Here is a 13,372-nt window from a genome sequence, read left to right as displayed (position 1 = left end):
GAGACAGATCACCCAATAATCTATTCCTGTGCAAAAAAACAAGTTGCTGGAGGAACTCAAGAGGGTCAGGCAGCATTTGTCTCGATCTGAATCATTCCAGTGAGGTTGTTTGATGTGTTGAAATTGTCCTGAACACTGTGGAGTGCTTTTCTGCTCTTTGTGAAGTCCCAGAGGAACTTTTATTTTTCTTTGAGTTCAACCTGTCATTCTCATGATTTACCAGTTATATATTGTCCTTTTGTCTTTGTGGACATGGTTTAGAATGCTTGAGGTATTGAAAATGAGAGGTATTTAGGACATTCAGTATAGGGAAGTGTAGCCATTACTTCCTACTGCAACTAGGTTTGAAACATTATCTTTGACATACAGTACAGACATTTCAAAAGTCATGAACAAAACTAAGCTACAATGTTTTGCATTCTATTCCTTTCCCCACTGAGAAAAGGTCCTAAAATTCTTCTGTAAAATGACAGATATGAGAAATGTTAAAAAAATATATAACAAGCCAAAATTGGCGGATATTTAAATCAATATGAAGTGCAACATACATGGATGCCTGAGCCGTACACAGGATGAATAGATCATGGGTTTGTACAGCATGGAAAGAGGCTATTCAACTCAACTTGTCCACATTGACCAGTGGGCACCTTTCCATATTAACCCCATTGTCCAGCACTTGATCCATAGCTCTCTATGCCTAATCGATTCAAGTGCTTATCTAGATGCATATTAAATGCTGTCCAAAACCTAGCTTCAACCACTCTCTCAGGTTGTGCATTCCAGGTGATTACCACTCTCTGGGTGAAGATATATCCCCTCTGAATCTCTTCCCCTTCCCCCTAAACTTACTGTATGTCCGCCAGATTTATCTACATTTGATATGTGAAAAAGTTTCCTGCAGTCTACCCTATTTATACCCCTCATTATTTTATATATCTCAATCATGTCCCCTCTTAAGCTCCTCTGTTCCAATGAGAACAGACTCAGCTTCTCACGTCGCTCTTCATAATTGAACTGCTCCATCCCAGGCAACATCCCAGTGAACTTCCTCTGCAGATATTGTTAATGGTTCTTGAGTTCCTGTAGGAGCATCAGACTGCTGAATTTGAGAAGTACCCAGTATGTTGTGCAGTGCACACTTTCAGGGGTAAATATCTGAGCAGACATTGCAAAAACAAAACTTACACTTGTATACTGCCTTCCATGGCAGTCCAAAATATTTTAAAGTCAACAAAATCCTTTTTGTAAGCGTGATCACTAATGAAGGAAATGTGGCTGCCAATCTGTGCCTAGCAATCTCCCAATAATGATAGTGATAATGACCAGAAAATCTGCTCTTGGTGATTTTTTTTGAAGGATAAATATTGGTGAGGATACCAGGGATGATTTCTCTGTTGTTCAAAATAGTGTCTTAGGATATTTCACATAAGATAAGATATCTTTATTAGTCACATGTACATCAAAACACACAGTGAAATGCATCTTTTGCGTAGAGTGTTCTGGGGGCAGCCTGCTAGTGTTGCCACGTTTCTGGCACCAACATAGCATGCTCGCAACTCCTAACCTGTACGTCTTTGGAAAGTGGGAGGAAACCGGAGCACCTGGAGGAAACCCACGCAGACACAGGGAGGACGTATAAACTCCTTACAGACAGTGACCAGAATTGAACACGGGTCGCTGGCACTGTAAAGCATTACGCTAACTGCTACACTACTGTAAACAGATAGGACCTTGAGAGAACAGATCCACCTGTAGGACCTTGTCCAAAGGTAGCTTTCTCAACAGTGCATTACTCTTTCAAATATTGCCCTAGAGATTTTTGTGCTGAAGTGTCTGGAGGAAGAACTTGAATCCACAAACCTCTGGTGCAGATATGAGAGTGTTCTCACTGAGCCACAACCAACACTGTTTGACTTGGAGTCTGATTTTTCATATGCCTCTGTGAAGCACTCTTGAACATACTTTATAAGTACACTATAATAAATTTAAGTTATTGTGATGAAAATGTAGGAATTCCAATGTTAATATTCCTAAATTGTTTAATAACTAGAATTGTATCCAAGGACTGGATAATAATAAATTTTATACTCCTAATCAAAAATAGAAAGTGATAAACCAGGTAATTATAGACCAATTAGCTTCACATTGGTTGTAAGAAAATGGGATGACATTAATGAACAATTAGATAAAGGCTAAATGGAGACAGTTAACATAGATTTATAAAGAGTGGGTCATGCTTGACTAATTGAATTCTTGAAAGAAATTACTGAATATATGGCCAAAAGGAAGACACTGAATGTAGAGTGTTTGGACGATAAAAGACCCTACTGGGAAACATGAAGATTAAGGCCTTTAATGTCACAGATATCATTGCATTTTTTAAAATACGAAAGTCATTTTTTGACAAATATTGAAAGAAAAGAACATTACTTGGACTGTCCAGATATAGCTAATTGTGAGCCTTGAAGTCAACATTCAGACTGCTCCTATTCTGCATGTATAAAAATTGAAATTGTAATTAGAGGATTAATCATCAATACTTTTTATAAAAAAATCCAATTACCAGACATATCAATCTTTGAAAGAGAATGCAAGTGAAAACAGGCAAGCTAAATGAATGTGAGAAAGATCTGAGAGAGCATGATAGCTTGACTGGTTACTTCAAGTTGCCCTTAGTGTGGGTAGTTGGCAGGAGAATAAAGTGGTGGAGGCAGTTGTTTTGTTTGTGGCTATTCCTCGAGGTTGAGGATGATGGTCTTCGTTCCATTGATCTATTTATGGGCTCTCAAGTGGCTTATGAGTCCAATCTTGGAAGTAGCCCACAGAACGAAGATGCCTGTGCGTGTATTTGTTTAACGTGTACTTGATGTTGCAGTACAAAAAGCACACGATACTTCACAAATCAACCAACTGATTCCAATGGCATGGAAACCATGACGATTGGAGCTGATGGATTTGTTGCAGCCTTCATCCGCCTTCACAGCTGTTGAGTCCGAAATAACTTAATCCACCTGTTCCACCTTTGAGGTCTTGGTTGGATTGTTCTTTGTCAGGGACCTCACCATCGACCTTACCGCCATGGGTGACCCTACCAGGAGCATAGCTCCAGATGGCATCGCTCTCGGGATCTCAGGACCACACAAGCTTCTCCAGCACGACAAGGTGACAAATCCACAGGGGTAGTTAATGGGGATGTGAGAAGAAAAGTAGGATTAGTGTAGATGGGTGGTTTGATGGTCAGTATGGATGCAATGGGTTGAAGGACCTGTCTCCATGCTGTTTGACTCTGTGACTGTATCAAAGGCAGATGTGAGGTTTACACAAGATACCAGTAATATAAAGTTTGGAGGAGGGAATGTGGTCTGAGGGGGTATGTAATGGGGGGCATGGGGGTTAGCTTGGACTGAACTTCTGCATGTTAAGTACTTGGTGCCAAGTGGGGCAGAGGTTAGTGAGAACCTTAAGAGAAGATCAAAGGGGAAGCTCTAGTTACCACTGATTACGGCTTTTACCTTTTAAGTTCACCCTGTCAGGGAGGAGTCACATGGTCAGTCACCAAATGCCAGTGGATTAGCCACTTCAACACAGGCTGCAGTCGGGAAGGATGAGCTGGTCAGTCACCAGAAGTCATGTCCCATTAGATTATTGGTGAATTGGCCCTATAGATGGCTGTGAGTACCTGTGATAAAGCTTTAGAGGAGATATGGTATTGCAGTCAGCCATTACACCAGAGCTCCATGTTTTTCAATTTCAAGCAAAGGTAAATCACCACAGAATAAGCGATAATGGTCTGTTGTCATTTATTAATCCTTTGTCCAAACTCCTGCACACCTGATGGTCATTCAATCCTGGTTCGTTTTAAACATAAAGGAACAAAACATGGGAAAGTGGGGAAGATCTGGGAGGGGATGGATACAAAAGGAATATGAGGAAGATCTGGGAAGGGATGAAGGTTAGAAGAATGTGAGGAAGATCTGGGAAGGGATAGATATCAGAGGAAGAGAATAAGAATGTGCAAAGTAATAGATAAGTTATAGTATGAGGAGGAATGCAAAAGACCAGATAAGTTGAAAGATTGAGGTTAGTGGACTGCACCAATATGTGATAAATAGGAGTTCAATTCAATATGGATGTATGTAAAATAGTACATTCTGAGAGTCCTACATTTTTGTACAATGCAATGTCTTTCATGGATTCACTATCACAAAGCAATTCCTAAGACTGTCCTTGTCTTTATGATCTGGAGTCTGCCTTTACTTGCTCAATGACTGGCTATATGTGGAAAGGCCAGCAATGGCCAGGGTACCTTTGTCTCTGTATTTATCTTGCTGGATATGCTATATTACTATATGCCGCCATGTGGTCTTGGCTTCAGAAAGACAGGAGATTAAAAACTCAGACTGTGGTTTAGGCAATGCACTTCGGGGTAGATTTATTGAACAATAAACAGATGAATGAACTGTATCAAATATTGTAGTAGATTTACAGTAATTACAGACTACTATTCTTGGAATATTGAAAACAATGAAAGCACTGTACTAACACTCTGTACATGATAAGCCTTGAAAACCAATTCCTTATGTGGCTGTTTGTTACCATGGAGTCTCTGGTCTGCCTTAATGCTGTTGGCTATAGAGTGATTGGTGAGCTGGGTAAAGGCTGTCAGATACAAATCCACAACCAACAGCTGCTGACTGGAGACCTGTCCATCACATGGACCACAAATTAACAAAGTCCTGTCCTCGCTGATCTATTCAGGATATTGCTAGATCCTGCCAAAGAGAATCAAAACAATGTTTGCCTACACAAATGGTACTACCACTTACAGGAGAGTTCAAAGATGATTGGCAGTTCCTAACAGCAGAACTGTCAAATGCACCACAAACTATCAAATTCATACTCCTCTGGCAGACCTGACTCAAACCTGTGGTGTCATGCTGATGAGAGAATAATGGTAAATGACATGGATGTCAGGAAATGCATTGTTTTGGATAATGCCTTCTACATACCTCCTGTAAATTGTAAAAGTCTTTCAAAGCAGCTGGCTGAAACTAATATATAAAGTGGCTATGCAAGGATAAAATGGCAGATTTTTTTCCCACGTTAGAAATATGACAAATCCTTAAACAACAACTTTGGAGGAAGTGCTACATTGTCAGCAGTGCCATCCTTTGAACGAGGCGTTAAAATGAGACCCCCCAGCTGCTGAATCAGGAAATTAATCTTTCAAGCCCTGTAATTTCTTGGCATTTTGTGCTATTCCATTGGGAGTTAGAGTTGTCAACGATATTTTTCTAGTCTTCCAAGAGGCTAATTATAGTGGCACATTGATAAAGATCTAGGAGTAAGTTGTCTACGCAGTCAGGGAATGATGTATGATATAGAGAAACTAGAAGGAAAGAATATTATTGTGGAGAATGTAATATTTAAGAATTTAAAAATGTTACCAGTACTGCTGACTGGAAAGAGATCAATTAAAGATCTTTCAAACAAACTAGCTTTTTGCAGTCCTGATGGTGCAGACGGTTAGAATGTGTCCCTTTCATCTCGTGACATGGCTTCAACTGCCTGGACAGATAAGCTGAAAGCTTTCCTGTTCAGGTTATAAAACAGATAATGTAATGTGAGTTGGGCAGTTTCGATTGAGTTCCTGGAAGCTGGATTGCATAGCATTTTTTTTGCAGTGTCACGTAATCCAAAATTGATTCTACTGAGAGTAAACCAAGTTTGTGATCGTTTCTAGGTGAAATTGCAAAATTGGATTGGACACTGATCAAGATCCTTATAAGCATGCTTGAAATTTTCCCAGTGTCAGACACACACCTGGTGAAGTTGATCATAGTGTAGTGCACATTTCAGCATCTTCCACATAAACTGGTGCTCCAAAAGTCCAAAAAACACCCATCATGGCATAGTCTCAGGAGAATGCAGGGACAGAAATTTGTGTTCTTGCTTGATGTGCAATTTAGATGGATACTCTGCCGACAGGAGAATGCCTCACAAGGCAACTTCAGAACAGACTACAGTCAAATTAAACAATCTACATACAAGTTGTACAGTCTTGGCTTAACCAATGAGCCAGTGCTTGTTGAAGTGCTCAGCTGCTGAGCTTACTCATTCAGTGGGTGCCTCCATGGTAACACTTCCAGCAACATTGTGACTGGAGATTTCAGGACTGGAGTCATGGTAGCCCCGTTTCGACCTTGCTGCTAAAACATTCAACTGTCTGGACGGATATGTGCCTCTGAATGTGCTCCCACCCAGATGTGGCCTAACTTACCAACTGTATGCACCTGAAGCCCACATCCTGTTTTTTTCAATTTGTGGCTCTCAAGGCCAGCCCCTGTGTTTTGTCTTTGAATGAGCCACATGGAGATCAGAGATGTGGCTGTAGAAGGTCCTTATTCAGCACAACAAATGATCATTTAGGAAGAATCTCCCTGAACTCAAAGTGTATTGAAGTTTTATACTCTTTAAGCACAAAGTTGACAGCAGGTGATTATATACAGTTTCAATAGATACAATTTCATAGTTTACTTCAACATTTTGGGTGCAGACAAGTAATTCAGTAGAATTACATATTTACAGTGGGATCACGTGTTAACCGACAAGCCACCTCTCAAAATTAAAACACCTTTGTAGGGACAAAATAATTTACATGGATTGTCTAAAGGCTTCTGTGCATAAAATCCCACAAACTAAAATATAGCTCTCTTATCACATTGAAGGATTGAAGGACAGCTCTCTGGATATACAAACACCCAAATATTGATTGACAGAAGAAATATGTCTGTAACTGTGTGGTAAGTGGCAATATTGCATTAATCCCTCCCCTGATCTTATCCTGGGAGTTTCAAAGTGGTCCAATTAATATAAGCATTCATTTATTGTTTTCCCTTGTGTAATTTAAAATTGTGGAAAATTAGAATGTCCCATGCTTAATGGTTAGTTTCAGTGGCCTTAAAGTATCGATGGATGTTGCATTGTTTAATGGAGTATCTTTGTACAAGTGTTGAGAGAAGAGATTGCCTTGTCAGTTTCTGAAGTACATCTCTTAAATGAGCTGTGAACCAGTGGCCTCCAATCTTTACAGACAAATGGTGTTCTGTTTGATTACTGCTTGTAATTTACATGTGAACAGGTTTTTGAAGACTGGTTTTCACTTGTATTAAAATGGCTGCTACCCACATAACTCCTGATTAAAATTGACATTCAATTGCTAAAACCAAAGTATCAACTTTTGAGTTTCCCTTATAAAGCAGTTTGGAATGTCACAAGCATGAGTTGAAGTTATTTCGTTCTCCAACCAACTCTGATTCAACAATATGAGAAGTAAAAGTTTAATTTTCAGTTCAGGGGTGCAATGAGTTTCCACCATATACAGAAGAAATAGACCTATGAAAGACCTTACATAAAGTCTTTTATAATTATGTGGTTCATGAGATGCAGATCAATTCATTCGCCTTTCTCCATGGAATATGTATCTTACTGTTTCCCAAGACTTAGAATCTAATTATTTTAGTTATTCCTTTCACAGCTAGAGAAGGGTTGCTCTTAAAGGGTAATTTGCCAATTTGGTAACCTTAAACCAGGTATTCTGGGTGTTAGACTGGTTAAGTACTAGTGTTTGTCTTTGAGTCAGAAGACTTTTTGAAGACATGATTTAGTGCTTGGGAAATAGTCCAGGGAAAAGGTTGTCTTTTGGCAGTCTCACCTGCCTATTCAAACTGGTTTAAATTATGTTTAGACATCTTTTCAAAATGAGTACATCAGTTCTGGTGTCTTGACCAACATTTCTCCATCAATGAACATATTCAGCAAACAGGTCATTTATCTCAGTGATGTTTGTGGATCTTGTTGTGTTAAAATCATCTGCTTATGAGACAACACCAAATGTATTTTTAAAATTGGAGCAGACTTGATGGGCTGAATGGCCGACTTCTGCTCCTTTGTCTTATGGTCTAAAATAATGTTTTGAAAGCAAATTGAACATCCTGAGAACATTAAAAATGTTATTTAAATACAAGTTTATCTTAAGTACTTCCTCATATCACAGTTACTTCTATATATTAATACACATGCTGAGAACCATATGTCTGTGCATGTTAATTGTCTTGAAGTTTTGAATTCTAATTCACTCACTTTGAAAGACTATTATTTTAGATGAATTACAGAAGTTGCTCTCTCTCAAGTTCTTGGGTTCAATCCACAAATGAGAGCCATAAGTATTCTGTATTTGTATTTGTAAAACTAGATCACTAGCTCCCTTAATGAAATAACAAATTGTAAAGGAAAAGCTGAAGGACGCTTTTGCCTCAATGCTCTTAAAATAATGCATTCCCCACCTGGCTTAGTTTGGAAATCTTAGAATGGTGACTCTAAGTGCAAGGCCAATTGCTCATTGAGAATTTAGCAATGAATCTGAGTCTAATTTTATGATTAGTTCATCCATTAAATTTGTTACATTTGTCCAAATTTATACAGACACAGTATTTACTTTTTGATGATTTATAACACATTATTGAGCAGCAGTTTTTTGACGTGCAGGTGGAAAAACAAAAATACCATGTGATTGCTCCTGCCTGAATGCATACAACTCATCATCTTGAGCTGTATCCATTTTTATTTCAGTTCAAATTCCTTTGTTTGAAAGGGTATAAGTGAAACTAGAAATTTTGTAACATGCTGGATGTAGTCTTTGGAAAAGTATAACAGCTCATTATATTATCACAATTATATTTCTGTCCAATGCTTTCAACTCATAGACAATCTCACAATGTTGCAAATAATCAGCCCATTTCAACTTTCTTTCCCTACAGGTCCTAGTGCTAAGGAAACATAAAAATGTTGGCTTTTGAGAAATCACTTTCTTTGACTACAGGAATTTAGACTCTCTGGGTCCTGAATTTCCTGCTTTATCTTTTTTATATCTCTTAAGTACTTTCCCAGTATCTTTTTGAATGCCGTCCTTGATCTAGCATCTGTTACCACTTGTGACAAAATACTACAAGTCCCAATAGCGCTCTGCATAAAAAGCTGTTTCTAATTACATTTCCCTTATTTTGTATCTAGTTCTAATGTTGAGATCTTGATTTATCTATGAACGGAAGCTACCCACATTTATCTTATTTATTACTTTTGTGATTTTATGCATTCTATCAGCTTTGTTAAATCTCCACTTAGTTCAAGAAAATGCAACTCAAGTTGCTCTGGCCAGGCCTAATGAATAAAATTCTTCCTTCCTGTATCATTCAGGTATAACCATGTTACACTTACACTTGAACCTGCAATGGCGCGGAACCCAAAATTACACACTTTTCCAAACATGCCCTCACAAATTGATTGGAATGATTTGCTTTTGCATTGAATCTCATTTGCTCATACTGTAAAACTTTGCTTTCTTAATAGCACTTTTAAAACAAAAAATCATCACATTGAAGTGAGACACAAGAGACTGCAGGTGCTGGAAATCTGGAGCAACACACAAAGGAGCTGGAGGAACTCACTGGGTCAGGCAGCACATATGGAGGGAAATTGGCAGTCGCTGTTTCAGGTTGAGACCCTTCATCAGGACTGGAAAGAAAGAGGGCAGAAGCCAGTATAAAAAGGAGCTCCACTCCTTTCCCCCACCCTTTTACACTGGCTATCTCCCCTCTCTTTCCAGTCCTGACGAAGGGTCTCGAACCGAAATGTTGACTGTCTATATTTCCCTCCATGGATGCTACCTGACCTGCTGAGTTCCTCTCATTCCTTTGTGTGTTGCATCATATTTAAATGTTAATTTAACTACACACCTGGAAACTTCTGAAGCTCCGTCACATGCAGTGGGATATTATTTAAGATGTACTTTTCCAAAGTTGTTTAATATTGCTTGCTTTATTGCATTGCATTCAATGTATCAGGCTGTTCACATTCTTATGTAATGACTTGTAAGCAGTTATTATGCTTGGCAAACTTTAATATTCACAAATTAATGTTTTAATCTATATATTTGTACATTTTCTTAGCATTTTCCCCACATCCAAATTTCTCTCTGACATTCTGCCAGCTTTTATGGTTATTTTTCTGGCGCAAGTTCATACATGATGAGATTTGGAGATTAAATGGCAGCTAATCGATTACAGCAGACAGATGGAAAATGCAGTTTAATAGGGATAAACGGGAGCCCACGGATGTTGAAGAGAAAACACAAAGAGTTTACGCTCACTAGACAGACCCTGATGGGTGTGTCTGAACAGAAAATTGTTCAGATATGGTACATTGTTCTTTGTAAATGTAAATACAAAAGAATCAAAGGACCAACAAATTTTTTGTTTTAGCAATAAGGGCATATTGGAAAAGGTACAGTGTGAAGTGTTTGTGAACCCAGTGAGTGAAGGCACTAGACAAGTTGCATGGATTCAGGGTGATGCCAGAGATGATATTGCAGTGTTTAAGGCGTAGGCCATTGTCGACAAGGAGTTAGTTTTGGGAATTCCAGAGCTTAGGGCATTGGCTACAAAAGACAGAGCTACTAATGATGGAGTGATTCAATTTAGGAATGAGCCGGGTGGAAGAATAAGTGGAGAGCCAAACCAACTCTGGGACAAAGCTGAAATCAGACAGGATATGAAAAGAATGTATAAAAATGTTCTGCAAAAGGGTTTATAGAACTCAAAATGTTCCATTTGAGAATCAACTAATAGAAGCTTCTTCAATACAATAATTCAAAGCTATACTATAGTCTGCGTTTGCAATATTTTATTCCTTATTATAGATTCAGACTAATTTCAGCAGCAAACAAAAATATCAATAGAAAACCTATTCTGCTTGTTATCCTGGATAGACTTGCTAATGCTTCAGAAAACAATAAGCTTGAGGGGATTTGGGATTCAGTTATAAGAATAATATAAAATATGGGCACAGAGTTCTGAGAGTTGAAGAAGTCTAAAAATAAAAGTTACAAAGCTTTTTTTTTAAACAAACACAGTCACTAGGGAGGCTGTCAAATTGATTTTCAATAAAACACATATTTCACGTTCTCACAAAACTAACTTAACATTTTGTGCTTTGCAAATTGGGGGAGTTTAAATTCTTTAGTGTCAAGGCTATGACGATGCATTATTCTGGTAATTTTCCAAGGAATGGGAATCATACGTGAGAGTTATGCACATATATGTCAATCACGTATGTTTGATGTGAACAGTCAAAGTTTTTTTGCCAAGTCCTTGATGATTATCATCTTGGAATGTAGTCCTGTGGAATTCTCAGGAGTCCTGCAATTTCTGCCCACATTATGCAACAGCTGGACTCAATTATAACTGCAGCCCGACTTGGAGAGCCATACTGCTTGGGAGAGAGAAGGGACCATTGGGAGGATGCGGAGAGGGGCAAGTATTCTCATATTTCACACATTTCTCACATTCTTTCATAACATAGAAGAAGACCATTCAGTCCGAGTCCATGTCAGTTCTCAGAGAATTTCATCAGTCCCCTTTTCTCTTGTATGCCTGTCGACTCAGTGGTGATTCTTCTGCCACAGTATACAATGGTCAATTAACCTACCAACACATCTTTGGGATGTGAGGGGAAATCAGAAGACCCTGAGGAGACCTATATGGTTGCAGTAAGATTCTTGTGCTTAACACAGTCAGCACCAGAGGTTAGGATTGAACCTGGAGCTATGAGGCAGCAGTTCTACCTGTTGCACCACTGTGTTACCCCATTAGGAATAAAGAAAAGAAGGCAGGGATGGTGCTAAAATGTGAGGGGCTGGGCATAGTGCTTTGGAGAGAAGAGGAAAGAAGCAAGTTGTGGCATGCAATGGGATGGGGGAACTGGAGAAGCAGCATGACGGTATGGAACAGTAACAGATTGAGTTCAGAGGAATGCCAAGATGAACAGAGGATAAAAATTTGCCATTAGATTTGAGCTTAAGACTTAGGCTGGTACTACATGGCAGTACTGAGTGAGGCCTGTATTTCCAGAGGAGTTGTCTTTCAACTGGCCTGAAACACCACCTAATATGCAAACCTGAAAAAGCAGATACTTGGGTGCTATTTTGTAGAGCAGCAAAGCAGATCTTCAGGTATTTACTTTTCCCTCAATCAACATCATTAATAAAAACAGGTTTTCAGGTCACTATCACAATGCTCCTTTGTGAGAGCTTGCTGTGCACAAATTGTCTGCCATGTTTCCTTCCTTACAATGTCAGACTGGAAATGTACGTAAATGGCTATAAGACTGTGGGACATCCTGAGGATGTGAAAGGTGCTTCATTAAAGCAAGCTTATCCTTTTCTTTCTGGAATGATATCAGTCAATGGAGGTGATTAGGCAAAGAGGACTAATGTGGCCCTGCAGTATTGGCAAAGGACAATAATTGTATATGGTCTTGTCATGGTAAACTGTTTGGGTAACAAAATGTCTCTGGGAAGGAGCAGAGAGGTTGCAGGATATGGAAGTGCGCTTATTGTGATAACCTTTGAGAAAATAATGACTTGAGATAAATTGCTAACCCCCCCCCACCCCACCCCAAAATCACTTCTTTAAAAATTGAAAGCTATGAATTGAAAAACCTAGAAGTTTGCTAAATTAACAAGAATAGGCCATTGTGATTTGAAAATGAAATTATTTTTCTTGGGGAGTGTGTCCAGAATGTATAAAAGATAGCTACCAATATGTATAGTTGTGGGAGAAGAGCAGCATTTGCAAGGTATAAACACCATCTTAAATTTGCAGCCTGCAATCCTGGCTGTGATGGTTCTGGTTAATAAGTCTGGGGCAAGTCTCTTACGAGCTATTGAGTGACTGAAGAAAATAATTACATTTATTTTTCTCCAAGCGGCTACCCGGAGATAGAGCTTTTCAAGTATCAAGAAAAATAAATTTATTCCCGCGTAACAAATATGGAGCAGGCTTGAATAACATTGAGCAAATATCATTTTCAAAATGACAGAAAAACACTATAATTACATTCACTGTAGATTTTTTAAAAAAAAGTAAAGTGGACCAAATGTCAAAAATTAATTTTCCAGGAAAGTGCCTCCAGATATTTCTGGAAAGTAAATTTTCTACCTTCAATTTCTCTACATCTCTTCAACCTTTGCAGCAATTATTTTTCACAGGGTTTCAGAAATTTATGGCACAGAAAGCGGCCATTCAGTCCATCATTTGCAGTATAAATAATGGGCTCAATGGCCTCCTCCTGTGCCCTAATAACTCCATGATTCTCTAGAAAGAATTATTCAGTCCACTTCCGAGATAAGAATATTTTTATTAGTCACATGTACATCAAAACGCACAGTGAAATGCATCTTTCGTGTAGAGTGTTCTGGGGGCAGCCCGCAAGTGTCACCACACTTCTGGCGCCAACATAGCATGTCCACAACTTC

Source organism: Pristis pectinata, chromosome 6 (genome assembly GCF_009764475.1).
Source record: "Pristis pectinata isolate sPriPec2 chromosome 6, sPriPec2.1.pri, whole genome shotgun sequence".
NCBI classification, from domain to species: Eukaryota; Metazoa; Chordata; class Chondrichthyes; order Rhinopristiformes; family Pristidae; genus Pristis; species Pristis pectinata.
Note: the sequence above shows the minus strand (reverse complement) of the source record.